At 38.9% G+C, this 19,027-nt stretch overlaps 1 long non-coding RNA gene across 1 annotated transcript in view; it reads right to left on the bottom strand.

Moving 5' to 3' along the window:
• The window catches only part of LOC127478502 (uncharacterized), a 138,737-nt gene extending 120,158 nt beyond the window's left edge, over nucleotides 1-18,579 (bottom strand). Inside the window, exon 1 of the long non-coding RNA XR_007907242.1 lies at nucleotides 18,508-18,579. This is a non-coding gene — a long non-coding RNA (uncharacterized LOC127478502). The remainder of the gene's footprint in view (nucleotides 1-18,507) is intronic.
• Nucleotides 18,580-19,027: the final 448 nt, after the last annotated feature.

Here is a 19,027-nt window from a genome sequence, read left to right on the forward strand (position 1 = left end):
TGAAGTTGATACCATGCTACTTTTGAAGATGAAAGGAAATTAATCTGATTTTGACTTTGTGCCTGGCCCTCTTTGCAGCATCTCACCAGGATTCCTGGGACTATAAGAATATGTAGTTCATCATTGATCTTCAGACTTAAACTATCTGGCTTTTTAGTAACTTCATCTGTAGTCTTGTTGTGATAGTTATCTACTGCCTTTTTTTTTTTTTAAGAGATTAATAATAGACAAATTCTTGTAACAAAGGTCATATAAATATAGACACAATTCTTATTCAATTAATAGTCTCTGTATGTTCCAGTGTCCACACTAGGGAGAAAAAAAAAAACAACTAGAGTACTCTTCTGTTGATAACACATAATTTTACCATTTGCTGAGTCTTTGCATGCAGTAAGAGACAAATCTTAACCCTTGGGGTCTGAGCAGATATTCTGCAAGACACAGTTGTTCATCCTTTATTTCCTCTTGCTTAGCAAGATGTAGACTCCCTTGAAACCTTTTCTAAAAGGAAAGGAGGGCTCAGAGACCAATGTCCAAATATATAATGGTTAGATGTTAATTTCAAATTGAAACTGTTAATAAACCATACCAAAGGTAGTTTTAATCACATGAGGAAATCTAATTAAATTAGAAGGTTTTCACTGGGAGTGTTTTTGACCTGTTTGTTCAAATTTAAAACTTGTGATTGAAGTAGGGATTCCAGGATTTGGAAGCTTTGGGATTCCACTCTGGCCAGCTTTAATTCTTTCTAGATTCCGTACCTCATGCAAAAACCTCACAGAAGGAGTTCTCCAAACTCCAGAACTGAGCACAGCTTTACTGTGAAGCTGCTCTGCTGTGGTGCCCACTTAGAAAAAGCAACCTGTTACAGAGGATCAGGGCACAGTGGCAGGCCTGTTCCTACCACGAACAAACCTCTAGGGACCAACTCCCAGGCACCAGCTCTTCCCTGCCAAGGCTCCTTTCTGACTCCTGCTTGCATTGGGTCACACTTGCCGTGGAGCAGCAAGCTCCCAGTCTTTTGCCTCCAAGCACAGTTACTTACAGCAGCTTTTGCTTCATACACTGCACTCCCCCAGAGCATCTCCCATTCAGAGCAACAGTCCTTAACATCACTCCCAGAGCACAGAGAGAGAGAACGGCAAGGAGAGGAGGTAGAGGTACCTGTCCTGAGCACTACTCAGTTTGGATACGCTTTTGAGATGCAACAGTAGGGCACTGAAAGCTAGTCTGGAATGGAGATTCTGTGAAGGGAAAGGGGAATGACTGCAACATCAAATCTGCTGTACATAGTAATTTCTTGAAGCAGAAATATGTACTTGGCTCCATTTCCCAAAAGGTTGTCAGAAAACCCAGTATTTGCTTATTCTACACATTCGTCTTCCCCCTTACCCTCACCCCATGCCTCATAAGGTTTCAAACATATGGCTGGCTTCAGCTATGTAGAAGGATCTTTTTGAATTTGTACAGCTCAAGAAAAAGATAGGTTGATGGAAATACATTTAGTTTCCCTTCAAGAAATTTACAGTGTAAATCACCTAAAAGATCCTGAAAATTTTTGTTGCTTTAAACAACTAAATCTAAATTTGAGAGTCTCAAATCCTCAGCAGGTGTAAATCAGCCTTGCTTCACCAATCTCAGCAAATGCACTGAAACCTGACATGAAGGGACAGAAACCCTAAAGCACAGCCTGTCATCCTCTTAGGAGTTACAGCTCCTTCTCTGGAGAGCAACTGTCATAACATGTTTGTACGGCAGCTCGCATGACCAGGCTGCGACCCTGACTAGGATCCTTACACCACTAGAAATAAAAATTATGTTAGGAGGCCTTGGAAATAACACCGTTCTACTTAAGGTTAGGCATAATTTAACCTCCAAGAAATGAGGTCAGATATGCCATTTTTAAACCTCAGAGCGGGAAGAAGTGAGGTACAACACTCACACATGCACTGTAAAACATGCTGTAGGTAAAACCTTTCTCCTGAGTTCCAGCAGGAGAAATAGAAGAGTCTCGAGACAGAGCTAGGCTGGGAGCACAGTGCCTACACAAAAAAGTTGGAGTTGTAAAGCAAACCTCAATCAATCACGTTCGCGGTGATAAGCTCATACAGATGGGGTGGAAGCAGGGGGCCTTTAATGTGCATTTCTGTGTCTATCTGAGGTTTTGTAGGGTGTATCTCAAGGAATACAAAACATGAAGTTTTCTGAACATGTGAATTAAGAACCTCAGGGAGCAGAAGAAATATCGATTTGACACAGTATGCTGTTCAGTACAGAAAAGTACAGGAGATAATCATCAATGGCAGCTGCTTTCAAACCTGCATGAAACCCCAGGGTAGGACTTTCAGTACCTATTGGCAAAGCTTGTTGTGCTCAGACAATTGTCTGATTCATTTTAAGATAGCTTTACAATATTTAATTATGACAAATGTAGAAAGGGTCAAACACCTTCACCTGGACCAAGTGCAAGTCCTGCAAGATGCTGTTTGATAGAATCAGGTTGATCCTCAGTTTATAGAAACAGTAGAAGACCTATAAGATTTCTCATTTGTTTTGAAAGGAGTGAGGGATGTTTGGTTTGTGGTAAGGAGGAAAGCTTTTCCTTGTTGTTTGTTTCTAAAGCAATAACTAAATTAGAAAGAAAAATCTTTATCAGAATTTTAAAATGTGAGTCCAGCTCCACCTTATCTGATCTATGTTATGAATCAGTTTGTTCTTTATCTCTAGAAACTCTGAGGAGATGATTTCTGATGACTAGGCTCAAGTTTGACAGATTTTTAATAGCATGTGACTGTCAGGTCATCTCACATTTTTGTATTCACACGTATGTTTCTTGGAGAGGAAAAGAGAAATAAGAGTGTGATGGAAACCTGAAGAAAAGGAGAGTTTGAGGATGAGCTGAATAGAGAAAATAAGGCAAACTACTCAATTTTTATCTTTAAACTATTTTTCAACAGAATTACAACAATATTTTTTAGTTTTTTCATTTTTAGGAAATACGTAGACATGAAAACTGATCGAGAATCATATATAGAAAGCTTCATTTTAAAATGGTTCATGAGAAGTTACAAGGATGTGAAAACAGAATCTTGGCAGACTAAGCACAAGAAAGCCTCAACTACTGTGATCATTTACCAGAAAAGCTAAAATAACAAACTTAATTCCACACGGTCCATATAAACCACACAAAAATCTGGATCTCTTTGAAAAATAATCATCATAAACATGAAAGTTTTTTTTAAAAAAGGTCCACCCTCCTCTCAGTGACTACTCTAAAAGTCGGTGCAAAATTAGGATTTCTAAATTCATTTTAAGAGCTTCAGAGAAAGAAAACATGAGGGTAAAACAGCAACATAGTCACAGGACTCTCCAAGACCTACACGAACAGGAAATCATTGTCAATTTTCAAGAAGAATCATATAAGGGTTTCTAACAATGACTAAACAAGTCCTGAGTGCCCAATCTACTTTTAAAGTTTGAATTAGATATGCCAAAAACTGTGAGAAAAATTTCAGGCCTCCATATCTTCTCACTTATGGATCAATAGAGCATTCATGAATCCAACCCTGTGCAATGGCAAGGATCTGAGCATTCAACATTATTACTGTACTGCAGTTCATTTAATGCTGCAACTATAGTTCATTTAATGCTGTGCTGGCTTCTCTTGCATTTTCCTCATATAAAAGTTAAGTATCCACTACAAAAATGAATCATCTAAACTCCAGGTAAAAGCTATCACAGTATGAAAGTAGAGATCATGCTGAGAAAATGATATCAAATGTTATATAAAAAGAGCTATCCTATTGAAAGTGTTTGTGGTTTGTAGTTTACCTCCTGTTAGCAGCTCTCTCTGTATTGATTTCAAAAACCTGTTCAGAAAGCTAAATTTGGAATTTTTATAGAAGTATTTGAAGAGTCTAGCCTGTTAACATCGTTTCATAAATGAAGAAACAATATATATTAAACACATGTACATACAAACTACATTAGAAGAACATTAGGTCTGCAAAGTAAAGCACTCAGAAGTTTTCAGATGCCATAATTAAGATCTTCTGTGCAATCTTAGTTCAGCCCCCACCCCGCACATGCCCACGTTGACACAGTGTCTGACTGCACAACAACCTCTTCCCGAGATGAACTCAACATCATCCAATCCAAACCAACACTCAATTTGCCCTCATCAGTAAAGGACATTGCCTGCATACACCACCTTCAGTTGCCCACGGCAGAGACCAGGAGACTAGAGAGAAATAAGGTGAGGGACTAAGCCAGGGAATGAATGGTCGCATGGTTAACCCTCTGCACTTCTGCCCTTGCAGATTACAGCTGGTCTTCACCACTGAGGACACGCTCACCTTCTCACAGCACTCATTATTTGTAGTATCTTCATTTTCTGTGTCCTGACAAAGGGGTCCATATCACAGAAGACTCTGCACCCACCAGCTGCAACTTGGAGTTAGTGGGCAGCCTGGTTAGAACACAGAGCATGACCTACACTGTGGAGAGCCAGGAAAACATCAGGCCCCTGCTACGTCACACTCAACCACCCTGCATCCCCTTTTTCCACATGTAGGAATAGAGAGTCTTACCACCCGTCTCAGAGCAAGTGTTATTTCAAAAATAAATGTTATTGTTTGCAAAACAGATAGCAACGAAAAACGCACAAGAAAATTAGTAATTCTGTGTTGGTCTTGAACAGTATGCAGTAAGGTAAGCCTGGGACTACCCGTGCAACAGAGAGAATAAAACAACTTAAAGCTGCACTCATTCAGCAAACACCTTCTACTTAGAGCACAGAACGATGCAGGGGTCCATGGGAAAGCAGTGTGTGACCATGTAATTAGAGACAGTATCAAAATGTATACACACAAGGGGGCCCAATTAAGGCTTCATGGACATCATTATTCTTTTTTCTTTTTCCTTTTTTTTTTAGCGCTTGGTTTTATTGCAACGTTCATGGTTTTGTACCCTTTTATCTATAATTTCATAGGTTGTTAAAAAAAATACAGAAAGGGAGAGAAAAGAAAGCCTGAAAAAAATCTATTGTATGGAATGTCAGTGATACTGAAATACAGGGCTGGCACTTCTTGGTCCGTAGCAGAGGCTTGGCCACGTGAGTGGTAATAGAAATGGTAGCCTGCGCATGGAGCAGGTTAAAGGGAGGGCTGGGAGGCACACAGGTTTCCCAGGGACACACTGCAGCACAGGGACACAGAGCACCATGTATCTTGACTTTCCCTCTCAGGTCTACCTTTGGTGGCCCATCTACTACTTTCCATGGCAAATACTTTCCTCTCATGTTCTTCCCCATTCCCAGTCCCCACCTTGTGTATTTTTGCTAATGCAACCCCTAAACTCCTCCAGTCCTAGTTTGCCATTCTAATCTTCTATTTAGTACTGTACTCTATGGCTTCTTCAGACTCACCATAGCAGTATTTTTTCCTCTTCTTACTCCTATTCATTAGTCCTACTCTCTCTCCTACATGTTACCCTCAGGTTCCCAGTCTTACATTTTTTCTTTCTGCCTCCTACCACAACCCATATCCACACTCCTCCAGTTTTTCTGTCATCTCTTATGTCAGTGGCAGCATTTCCCACCCCTACTTCCACATAAGTAAGTTCTTTCTTGCTCCTCTTCAGGCCCCAGTCCTAGCCAAGCCCTTTTACACAGCTCCGCAGCTAAGGAGATTTCCCTCCTCCTTGGTCTGAGCAACTATAAAAACAGAACCTGAAAAGCCCAAGGGCACATTCTCACTTTCTGTCTTGTTGACCTGCACTCTGCTTGGGGCAGAGAGCTGACTTCCTTGCCTCAGCATCCCCAGCAGCACAAGCAGCAGTGCTCTGGGTAGGCACATGCTTGAACTTCCAGCACTCGATGTCACAGTAGCCTAAAAAATTGTGAAATCTAACCCTAAACAACACCTACAATATCGTGTTTGGTGGGGGTTGTCCAGGCAGTGATTTCAGGGAATTCAGCTGCTACCAAATCTCTACTGATCAAGTGATAACACAGATTTTTCAGTGTTTTCCCTAATGGATTTTCACTGGAGCAGCAAAAGATAATGATTCCACAAAACTTTTAGATTGAAACTGAAGAACACTGTCATGGAGCTTATCAAACACATATAAGAACACACACAATTTACTTTGCCTTCTATTTTTCTGAAAAGAATATGATTTTTTTCCCATTTCAATCAGACAGAAGTGGGCTGATGTAGGCATCCAAAATAGAAAATTTCAGCACAGATAGTGCTGAAATAAGTAACTCTAAGTAATGTTTTAAAATAGGTCACTTATGACAACATTAACTGTTATACCATTAGCTTCTTTTATTGTACATAAAAAGGGGGAGAGAAGAGCTTGTATATGCCTTTATAGACTTACATAAGGAAAAAAAAAGAGTACCTAAGCAAGAAGTTATATTTGGCATGACTTAGACCTGGTCTGAGATCCATGTGGTTCATCAAACCAGTCCAATACGAGGTTTGCTCAGTATACCAATTTAAAGCAAGGTGAAGCATCACCTTTGGCTTGCAGTGTCAAAAACGTTATTGGACTTCTAAGTAGTAAAGATCACTGGATATGGATACTTGGGAACTCATGACAGATATGAATGAATTGCAGTTACTAAAAATGGAGGGAACCAAGAAAGCAGGTTACTTCTGTAGATACAAAGACCCAGAAATGTTTATTCTACAGCCAGATGATTAGTGGTATTTAGGCAATATAAATGCTCAAAATATCCACTAGAGAGACCTCACATTGCCCCACTTCTGAGTACAAAAGTTACAGCCACTGTAGTAGCAGACTAATGCATACAGCAAATATAAGCTATTCAGTCTCTGAGCAAGGTCACAGTGGCAGCATCAGAGGGGTGTCAGAGCAGTTTGCAGATTTTGGGGCAATGCTAAGTGGAGGAAGGAGGAAAACCTGCAGAAAACACAATGCTAATTCCCAAGGGTATTCAGGCCACTGTCATGGTGAAAGAGCTGTGCTAAATCAAGATGCCGTTTGCACGTCTGCTGGAGTATGCTCTAGTGATAGGACAGTAAAATTAACAATGCTCATTCAGATGAGGAGCTAAACCAAATGAAGCAGTGGAGCTTCCATAGGGAAACAGACCTTGTGCATTTAGAAAAGCAGCTAAGTCCACTTGATGTGGTCTTCACCAAGTAAGAAAGACAAAAAAGCTGCAGCTAAATATGGGACATGCACGTCAAATGCGTGCCCCAGAAACAGGCACCTCTTTGCTCCATGGTCTATCTACAGGAATGGCATGGGCCTTTTCCCAATGTATCAGTTTTTCTACTTCTCTCCTACCCAGCAAAGTCCCATAGCTAGCCAGAGAAGCTACCACCAGTGAGCCCTCTGCTCCTCTGAGACAGTATGACCCAAACAGCATCTAGCATGGTTACAAATTGGACCTGGGAGTCACTACTCCTGCTTACCTTGCTGCTTCAGCACACTACAAGAAAGACAAGTGCTTAAATACAAAGGAGAGAACTTAGTTTTCATTACAGTAACTTAAAGAGCCTACATAATGCCTAAATATTTTATATATTACATAGCCATATGTAATATATTCTGAATGCTCTCTGCATTAGACAGCAAGATATGTGCAGCTAACTTGGAGCACTGGCAGAATACTCACACAAATGCCAAATGTACACTTGCAACAGTTACTCCATTCTCCAAAACAACCACTTTTTAAGGAAAGCTATTAGGAGTTTTTCTGGTTGGAGAAATTAGACATTACACTTTGAAAGGCCAGTATTTATTCATGTTCACATATATGCACCTGACAATCACTTCTCTGCTCCTTCCACATGATGGAAACACCAAAATTCCTCCTCTGCTTCAATTATTTCTACTTTATATCAGGCTTTTATATGAAGATGAATAAATTGTCATCTCACCTTACTGAAGTCAGATTTCTCTGCTCCTCTGAACAATTTGTGTCCCCCCCCCCCACATTCCTCAGTAAATGCAGTATACAGGGAGACAAATTTATCCCCAGAAGCCAGAAATCAAATGAAGTACGATGAGGATTCAAACAGCAGGAAGCCTGCAGAGGAGGCCAGACTGAATCCAAGCAGAAAGAGTGTTGTCCATGAAGGTGGAAAGGCTCCATGCTGAGCTACTGTGATTCAGTGCTCCATATGACCAACGAATTTCCAAAGAAGACTAGAACTACACAAGAACTTGATAGAGAAACATTCACAGACACAAGGTTTGCTACGAGGATAGCTCAGCTGAGAATCAGCAGGGATTTTTTCCCACTCTGCAATTAGTGCACTTGTCAGTCTTTGACACCACTGCAGTATTCCACAGCCCGTGTACCTGCAGGAGACAGCAGAGTGGAGGGAAGGAGAATGTGACAAGGTAACACAGATGCTGAGGGAAACGTGTTATCCCGTTAGCCACTAAGTGGAGCTACTAAGTAAGAAAGGTAAAAGAAACTTTTGTTTTGATTCTTGAAGCACCTTTGATGCTCTCGGAAATGCTGAAATTTGAAGTGTCAAAGTCATAGCCCTGGTTGTCCTGGTCACATATTTCTATACTGGATTACTCACAGCGTCTTGATGTACTTATTAAATTGCTGAATTATTTTTCTCTTACAAGGAATAATTTTATTCCAGTTTCCCAATTCTGTGTCCAGTAATCGAGTTGTATTGCATCCCACTGCATGTCCCTACAAGTGCTATCACTGTTGTGAGACCTTTACTACAGCTGAAGCTCTTGAGAAAAAGTCTCTGGAAAGCAGTTGGGGTTGCTGACTGGAAAGTCATGAGACGAAGTGTTAACTCAAACTGTGGAGTCACTGCTCAGCTATTGAGATGTTGAAAATACCACAATGCTTTCTGACCAGAACTGGTAACTTAGCTACATCTAGGGGATGGGCTGAGTTTTCCCCTGGCTATCATTATGAAAAAATTTAAAGGAGCTTCCAAGGAATTCATTTTGTTCCTCTGTCTTTCAAGCTAATAAGAGGAGAGCCAATATCAATGTATTATATATGGTGATACCACACAGCCTTCTCTCTCATTCCAATGCCAATGGCACTGTTATCCAAGCCCAGTGTCAAGGACAGAGCTCTACCATGGCTAAATCTAGATCCACCTACTGTGAGAGTAGGCTCTCACAGTTTCTCTAGCAGCAGCATGGAGATTCCTTCACCTTGCTGTCTACACAGCTAGAGGACTGCAATCATTTGCATTACACAAAGTGCTCATGATACATTCAACAGAGATTTTTTTGCAATGTTGTCTACATGGGGCTGCATTTTAGGGCTATCTTGAAAACTTCACTTTTGCAGAAAATATCAAGTGCCATTTCTCAACTCATCATGCTTCAGTAATCTATGATCTATTGTAGTGGTTCCACACTACTGCAAGATGCTTGCTGCTTGTGCCTAAACATCAAAGAATTGGGAAACTTGGAGCTGTTGCCTCCATCCCCCACAGCCATCACTGATGTCATGATAGTCAAAACTCTCTTACCACAACCATGAATTGTGTGGGCAGTGCATTCTTAATAAGTAACCCTCAGTGCCACAGTAGACCCTATATCTTGTCTAGAATATGCAAAGACCACTGATCCTTATGGAAAGCTCCATCTCTTGAACAGAGGAAAAAGTGGATCTTAAGGGAAATTGTATTTACCTAGTGTGGGTTATGCAGTACTTGGGGAGAGGCTGAAATTCATGTATTATGAGGACACAGAAACATCTCATTCAGATACATTGAAAGCAAGGAGTAATAAGCAGAGTCACACATGGGTCTGGTTCAAAGCACAATGATATCAGTTAGTGCTCCAAACTCATTGCACAGTTAAGACAATCTCCAGGGATTGTGGTCACTACCTCTTCTCAGGAATTAGCTGAAAGAGCGTCTCCTCCTACTACAGGAACAAGGCGAGTCTGACTCAGCATGAAGGATCAAATTAAGGCAGACTATTGCATCAGAAACACAGTTCTTTACGTACAATTCAATTCTAAACAGAATATTTAGGGATGTGAATCTAGCTGCTTATTGTGGAATCTTTGTTTAGTCATGCAATAATATTTATGATTTCCATACGCACTAGCCTATGACAAGGCACTCAAGTCACTTGGCCAAAGAACGTCTGCAGTGCATGTCAATGGACAGAGATGCAAAATACATACCCTCTCCTTATTCCCAGTTAAGGTGGGAAAATGAGGAGAGTTCATGAAAAACTTCGCTGAACGTATTTCCAAATTTTGGGATTGGACTTGGCTGTAACGTGCAAATGAGTATGTTTTCCTGTTATGATGCAGTGCTCCAATAGTACCACAATATTTATAAAAGCCCTAACTGAAATTACTAGATAGTTCATTGAAACTATTGTCTCTTCAAAGTTATTGTAGCACAGTCTTCCACTGATTAATTGCACAGAGCAAGACTTTTGACTTCTAAGATCTTTCCTAAACACTCCCCCTGCAGTACCGCCATCAGTTCCACGAGATGCTAGCAATTTGGTTCATGAAAGATGGTGAAGTTAAAAGCTTCTTTCATCAAGATAGTTCTGTTAAAATTAAGTCATGTGGTTCCCAAGCATTTAAAAAAAAAAAAAAAAAAGAAATATTTCTCAATAGAGCTTTGCAATCTTTTCAAATACTAGAAGGTCACTTATGTTTTCAAGGCCGTTTAGCAAGGTCAGGTTGTAATGAGCTGCAACTACTTTATTTGTGATTTGTGGCTCTGAGGGATTAATTGTCCCCACTCTGTCTCATCCACAATCTAAGGCCGAATTGTCAAAATGATCCATGGCTTTCGTCCCCAGGCCCATGGTTTCATTATTAAGGTGCGTTCTAATCGATAGTAGCATTTTTAACATTTTGCCCCTTACGTTTTATCAATCCTTATTATCTAATGACCAATACTGAACTGGCACAAGGTTTTTCAGAAACACACTGACAGATTACAACAGGCAGTCACATGCATTTGTAATTAGACTTCATTACCATTATAACTGCTGAATGGGAGCAGAATAGAAAGGCAGAAGGAATGCACCCAGTTCACAGAGCTCCTCTCATTTCTTAAAGCCCCTGCACAAGTCTGCCTTAATTTAATAATAAATTAAAAATAACCTCAACAACAAATAACAAATAGTTGGAATCTTTTTCAGGTTAATATGTTCAATTTATTCCACTCCACTGGCTCAAGTGGTATCAGAAGCTTTGAGAACTAACCAGCCATCCAGAAATTATAAAGTTTTGTTTTGACAGAGAAAACACCCACTGCAAAACAAAGCAAGTCTGTTACATTTCACATTCTTAAATTTGATTATTTTAATTACTTCGATTCTTTGTCACAGTTTAATCTGTTCTCACATTGAAGCAAATATGAACATTAATTTTCTTCTTCCCCTCTGCAGGAAACTGAAACTATGACAGATAATACTGTATCTCCTTATCTAACATCACTACTGGTTTAGGAAGAAAGCTGAGGGGACAGATCCTCAGATGGTGTAAGCTGGCCTAGTTCCACTGAAGTCAATGGAAATACACTCATTTACATGTGCTGAACATCTGGCCCAATAGTGGTCATTAACAGAATATTGCCCAAGAGTAACGTTTTCCAGGCTACAGAAAAGCTGAAATAGTTATTTTAAATTCCATAGCATTCATTCTCCCTCCTTTTCTGTAAGAGAGTCCTGGGCTGTCTAATGAAATGGCATGCTCTGGCCTCCTGGCTTTCTTATTCAGGGAATGTGGCCTCCTTCCCAACCTGACCTTGTCAAAGCAAGCAGCTTCCATCTCTGGACAGAATGTAAAACTGCAGGCTACACACAAACACATACAAGAGTTTCATGAACTAAATGTGACACTTAGCATTTCTCTGACAAGCACAGAGCATGCAGTGATTCAGAACTACAGTTAAATATGGTAACATTTAAGAAAAAAAAATTAGATCCAAAATGAGTTTTCAAACCCAAGTCTGAATGGCATATTAGTTTGTCAATTCTGAAAATACAAAACTATTGCTGACTTCAGTAAGCCTAGAATATTATTTCTGAAGTCTTCAAATTTGGTATTTTTGTGAGAGCCTGGTTTGTTTGCTTTCTAATCCTTATGCTTTCCAATCCTTATGATAATTTTAGAGCCTCTTATTGTATTTCCCTTTTCCAAAGAACTTTTAGACCTGATTGAAAAGAAAATCTCCTAAACAAACTTAGCCCACACATACCCAAAATAGAGGAGTGGCTGTCACGACTCCCTGATCTCAGCAGAGACTTAGTCACAATTTCTAGTACTGCTGTCTTAACAGCCAGTGTAGTCAGTTCATTGCTGATCAGTGTAGGCAAGAAAGAATTGCAGCAAAGACTTGAATGACGTAGTTTGGTTGGCATCTCATTTCCTATCACAGATCAGCTCTACCTAAAAGAATATCACCATCACTATTTTTCAGCTATCCTAACACATTAGTGGGTAAATAACTGCTTCAGACAGATTATTTCCAAGGCCCAGCAGTGTTTTCTTTGAGATGATGGACCACAAAGGCGTCAGCTAAAGCAAAGTGACACATTTCTGCCGATGGCAGTTCCAGCTTTAAAACGATACTGCAATTTTATGAAGTTTTCCTCTTAAAATCTGTCCCCTTTGTATTATATATGACTATGGGCTCATTTTCTAGATCCAAGGTGAAACGTTAAATATACACAGAATAATATACGTGACCACGTGAATACATATTTAAACCTTTTGAAACACACAGTGAGTTCCTACAAAAAGTTCCTGTGTTAAAGGTCTAATAGCTTGAGCTTATGCTGAACCAGGCTTGATGAAGACCACTCCAGTAGGAAGCATCTAATTTCACAGAGTCACAGAACAGCTTTGATTGCAAGAGTACTTAAAGATCATTGAGTTCCATCCCCTCTGATATAGGCAGGATGATACCTAGTAGATCAGGTTGTCCTGGACACCATCCAACCTGGCCTTGAACACTTCCTTGGATTTCTCACCCTTTGACTTTGTTGGACAGGAAAAAGAGACTGACCGTGTTCCTTGAGAACACAGTGATTCTGCTCACTTCTCAACATTATTATCAGAAAAGTCCAACAAACTGGAAATATTCTTATTTATGTAATGTAAGCAAACTTCTCTTCTTTGCAGAAAAGGTCATAGTGCTAAGATTCTCTACACACCACCACCTCTGTTGGGTGCTGACGTGCCAGGTCTTCTCCAATGTCACTGACATGTTTCACAACTCATACTGTACCTATGGATGAAGGAATTGATCCTCCCTTATTACAAACAGCAAAGGTGATCAAGAGCTCTACCCAACACTAGATTATATTTGTCAGTTAAACAGCAGGCAGAGGTTATTAAATGTCTAAAACTTCTATTTTGAAAAGATTTACTGCTCTTCCCAACCAAAAACTTGTTTCTATTCTGTATCACCAGTGTTTGCCCATTTCCATTTCTCTAATTATAGGCAGTCCTATTACATTTCAGCTATTTGAGTTCTTCATTTAAGATCATGCCAATGTACAGCAAAATTACACAACGATGTTCAAGAAAAATGTTGCAACTACTCAACTTTACATCCAAAGTTTTCCCCATAATATGCTGTTGGTGGGTTGCTTTTTTTTCCAAAGTTCACTTGGAAATAAACTTTAGAGACCTGCTAATGAAAGACTAATCAAATAAGATGGGGAGAAGGATATAAAGAAAGTAAAACCTAGGTAAGTCACATTTGAAATAAAACAAAACATGTTTGGTAAGTTAGTAATACTAGAAACTGATTTCATGCTGCATTCCCTTCATAAGGCAGAAACGGGAGCGCTGTACAATGAACATCAATCCATCACAGCTGGAAATGTGAGTTTTGAAGACCATTTTGGGTAAAGATAACCAAATGAACTGAAACATCTGTTTTTCAAAGAGATTATTTGCTAAGCACAGAGAGACTGTAGTATATCAAGGATTGGACTTGATGATCTCAGAGCTCCCTTCCAACCCGGCTGATTCTATGATTCTATGATATATGACAGTTTGTACCCATGCAGTGAGGTGATCCTTATAAATCCACCTTATAAATCCTTATAAATTCACCTCAGCCTCCCAGGTTTTTTACCCATGTGAGTGTGCCGGGCCTTACACTTCCAGAGCTTCCTTACTTCTCTCAAGGCAGGGCAAGTGAGAGCAAGTACACTTTTCATCTGAAGTAAAACACTAATGTAAATGTACTCCTACAGAAAATCGTGAAAATAAGACTGCCATCATTAAAATACTGCCATCATTTAAATATTGCCTTCACTAGAACAACTAGCATAAGCAGCTGTATGTCCTTCCATTTCACTTCTTTTCTTGTTTCTTCAAGAAAATTTCCATTGTCTTTACTTAAGTCACTGTTTATTACTAACAACAGAATTTGAGCTCAACAAGAACAAGCTAATTAGGCCAACAGCCATGTCATATCCAATTTTTCCAGGGTAACCTTGTCAAGTCTGAGCATTTAATTTCTACATCCAGAATACTCTTACTTCTAAATATTAGGTATTATGCTTTGCTACAACTGATAGAAATAAATGCACTTAAACAAGAAAAGAGTTTCAAAATGAATTTATGGGAAAATAACCACATGCAGTCACTGAACCAACACAGAAGAAACAGAAAAAGATTCTATCACCAGAACATTTGGATAACACCAAAAAAAGACGGAACTTTCTGGTGAATCCAACAGTGATTTTTCTCAATCCAACAGTATTTTCTCAATATGATGAATATTCTAACTCCTGGAGGGTCCATAGCAAAGAAATACCTGCGTAGTCCTGTCACAGCCTTCTTAACAGGCTAATCATGTCATCAATCCTGTGAGGGCAAAAATTACCATGCCCTTGCATTAACTGAGCTTCTAAGAGTTACTCAAACCAACCTTTCAGCAACCTGAGATATTTCTCTGGATGTCAGGCCCTGAAACACCTCTTAAAACCCACGCAAATAGATATTATTTTTAAAGTATAACAATGCTGTGATTGTTCGGGAGTTGAACTCAGGAAGATGCTCTGTAAAACTCAAAATATAGATTATTTTTTGATCGTAGCAGTCTTGGAAGAAGCCCATCAAGACTGCTACTGTGTTGAAAATTAGAGTAATTAGGAAGGCTCCATTATATGTGTCCATATAAATATTTTTTCAAGTGAATAAGTTACACTCCAAGTGAACCGAGTCAAAAATAGGTATATAAAACTACTTGCTAGCCATCCCAATCTAGGAAAGACAATCCTTGATTTTTTTGTTAAGGTAAAATTCTTTTCTCTACTCCCCAATTTTACTTGCCTTAGAAGCAATGTTCCTATTTCAATAGTTTTACCTGCCTCCAGGTTGCAAATGGTAATGGCTACAGAAGTACAGGGAAGTTTGCCCTTTCACAACATTAATATACTCAGTTCTATTCAGTTTTGTTCATCTTTCTGATGAAGGATTTTCCCCATTAATTAAGAAGGCCTTGCATGATAAGAAATAGATTCAATAACAGAAATCAGAGAGCCCAAGTTTATTTCAGCTGGTTTGCTCTGTGGTCAAAAGGTGCCTTATAACAGCCATGTTATCACATACCTGTGTTAAAGTCAAGCTTTAATCAGTTCTTAAAGCTTTTACACAGAAGAGACTGAATTCTATTCTAGTTCTCTTTGTGGCTACTCATTTTCATTGAAGAGAGATTACAGGAGTGAAGAACAGCCTTCAAAGATTTTTGAGGATTTAACACAGGGCTAATTGAAAAGCAAATGTAGGTGAAGCAGCCCATTGTATGGAGACAAGTCTGTTGAGCACTTTTAATAAGGCAAGACCTCCTCACTGAAGCCCAAGACCTCCTTTGTCAATATGGTTGTACACACAAGATCGATTAGCAACACGCATGCAAACTGCCAGCACGTGCTCAGAACTACCTCATTTCTGAATTGTTTGGAGAGGGATGCATAGTATTATACAACATGCTTGCTAAATTTAAATTTAAAAATGTTCATTGATGTTGTCTATTTAGAAATCCTACCACTGTTACTGAAGTCAGCGCACAGATCCAGCTCAAAGCATGAAGCTTGCCTTCCGAGCACTTTACTCTTGTTTTCTTGGGAAATTACAAGCAGCTAAACTCATATACGTATTTCTCCATAAAAGAGCATTTGGCATGGTAAGTTATACTGGGAAATGTTTAAATAAGAAGAGACTTAGTTTGTGGACAAACAAGCAAGAGAAGGTGCAAGAAGTTGTAAAAGTTTAAGCTTCCTGCCCATATATCTGCTTAGACTTTTTTTTTTAAATCCACTGGTACACTCAAGATTTGGGACAATCTACGTACTATTTTTAGTATTTGTCAAAACATGGAAAAAAAACTATTAAAAAAAGATAAAAGCAGGTTACAACTGTGTTGAACTATTGAGCCACTTTGCCCCATCTATGATTGAAAAAAATTCAGAACAGTCTGTAACTGAAAACATCAGCTCAGGTATGAATTCACTGAACCAGTATGACCTCAAGCACAAAGTTCTAATTATTTTGGCAGGTTCTCTGAACAACAGAAAGTAGAAGTCACAGATCCTACTGGGACTTCTTCCATCCTCCCACATCTGGGGTTTTCTGGAAGAAGCAAAAAGCCCTCTTGGTCCTGTAATGTTCAAATTGGTTTGAATTTACAGTAGTTCAGCATGAGAAGTATCCAGTGACCTAAAAGGTTGAACATATTCTATCACAGTAAAGCTGAATGCTATTGGCAATTCCTTTTTAAGTGGGGGTCTTCTGATCAATCTTGTTCTTCTAGTTTGTAAACTACCCACAACCACAATTTCTTCCTAGATATTTTCATAACATTATATCCTTCCTGGATTAGCTCTGTTAATAGCAAGTGTTATGTAAAACAGCACCACCACTCATTCTCATATCCTTCTTAATTTTTTACTTTTTTAATTTAAACAGGTGTTTTTTTCTGAAATACGGCAGGGATTTTGATTACAAATGTAGTTCTCACAGATGTTTTCCAAGACCAGCATACTTTGCTAGCCCTTAAGAAACTCTGTCTTGTCCCACTCAGTTCTGCTATACTTACTGGACTGGCAGGGTAGCCACTATCTATCTACATTCTGCAACACTACAAATGGTGCAGGTAAATTTGGACATCTCATAATAGACAGCCATTTGCTTTCAAAAGAAAGTCCCACAGCAACTTTTACCCCTCAACGGAATAAAATACACCTTCATTTTTAGGATTCCACAGAGGGGAAAAAACAAAAACACAAACACCCAGATTTCCCTTTTTTTAACCCCCCAGTTAAACCACCTAATACCAACAAAACTAAAAAAAACCCACAAACCTCAAAAATCATCACTGGGATCATTCTACTTGGGGACCCCCAGAATTTCTCAGTCAGGCCTTTTCAAATCCCTCCAGAAACAGGAGCACCCCCAAGGGAGCTGTTATTTAACACCAGTACAGGCTGGCAGAGCCTGTCTTTATTAACACTCAGTGAGATCCATCTAACCTAGCTTTAGACATCAAAAGGTTAGACATTTAATTCTGAGTTTGTCACTGTAGGCTTTTCTACAGTCAATGGAGAGAAACAGGCATCTCCAGGGGGCAAGTTGTCTGACCTGCCTATTTTAGGCTGAGATGAATCACTCTCTGAAGGTGCCCATTTTTCCTCAATTGACTGTAAAGTGAATCTAGGGTGACTTCCCCAGCCTTTGATATCTATATTTCAGATATCTTGGTGAAGACATCTGAATTTTAGCCACAATTTTCAGAGCTCAAACCCAGCATCTCTGACAAATTAGCAATGTTATACATCCGTTCATTGAAACTAAAATTTTCACACCAAACTCCCGTATTACATTCCAGTTGACGATCACAATCCTGTTCCTTATAGAGACAATGTCTTTGTTTTAATCAGTCATAACTTCAAGATGGTAAGTTGACACAATAAAAACAATTAAAAGGTAAAAATCAGTTTGATTCTGCTACAGTAATAACTCTTGGGTTTCTTCTGTCCTATCCAGAGCTGACTCCCACCAAATAATTGCTCTGAATCCACCAGTGAAGCACTTTCACTCCAAATTCTTTTATTATTATAAACCAAAATCCAATAAGCATCTTTCAGCAGTAACTACATTTTTCTGCCAAAGTCTGACATGAAATTTCAATTTTCAGTGCTAAGCCTTCATAACTTCATATCAACAAACATAAAGAACAGGACAACACTGAAAGAGGAAAACTGTTCCATACATCTCCATTTCATAATGGAGATCTTCCCAGCTATGCATTTTTTCCCATGGGATACACTAATGTTACAAATTCAGAAAGGTCCTTTCAATTACTATTTTTGGACAGATGATCCATTAGAGCAATACTCACCATTAACACTGTACTCACGGATATACTCTATACCTTAAGGCTAAATGAGCCCTCAGATAGAATCTAATCCATGATCCATCAGCATTTAACTTAAATGACAGTCCTATATGTTTTTACTTTAATGACAAATTCTTACCATATATGTCTTTCTCCACTGATGTGTTCCCTTTTCTTCCTCATCATATCTGAACCACCAACGTTGTTTCTGTAATACATAAAAAAAACCAGTGTTCCTTTAAGTATTACATTACCACCTTGTTTCTGTAGGGTTTGGGTATTTTTTCTTGTTTTCAAAAAAGTTGCAGCTAATGAAATAACTGTTAGAATAGTAGTTAAAGTTACACACAAGAAAAACAAAAGGAAAAGTAAGAAGAAATATTCTAGTTACTAATAATGAAAGCTCCTTTATAATCTTGCCCATTTTTAATACATCAAAACTATTATCACTAAATAAAAGAAAATAAGTTTTGGCACGTGACCAGTTGAAACCATTAAAAAATTAATCACTTTCCTTCAACTCTATGCATTTATTTCAGTCTGCCCAATCTACAATATTGTTCTATACTGTGTTGCTACAGTGAAATCCATTTGCTCAAAGAGGCACCTACAGCAGTCAGTCAAGTTATTAGGGATCTGATTACTGGTCTTATTGCAGT

The sequence above is a fragment of the Manacus candei genome, unplaced genomic scaffold (genome assembly GCF_025592945.1).
Source record: "Manacus candei isolate 608988 ecotype Guabito, Panama unplaced genomic scaffold, ASM2559294v1 h1tg000060l, whole genome shotgun sequence".
NCBI classification, from domain to species: domain Eukaryota; kingdom Metazoa; phylum Chordata; class Aves; order Passeriformes; family Pipridae; genus Manacus; species Manacus candei.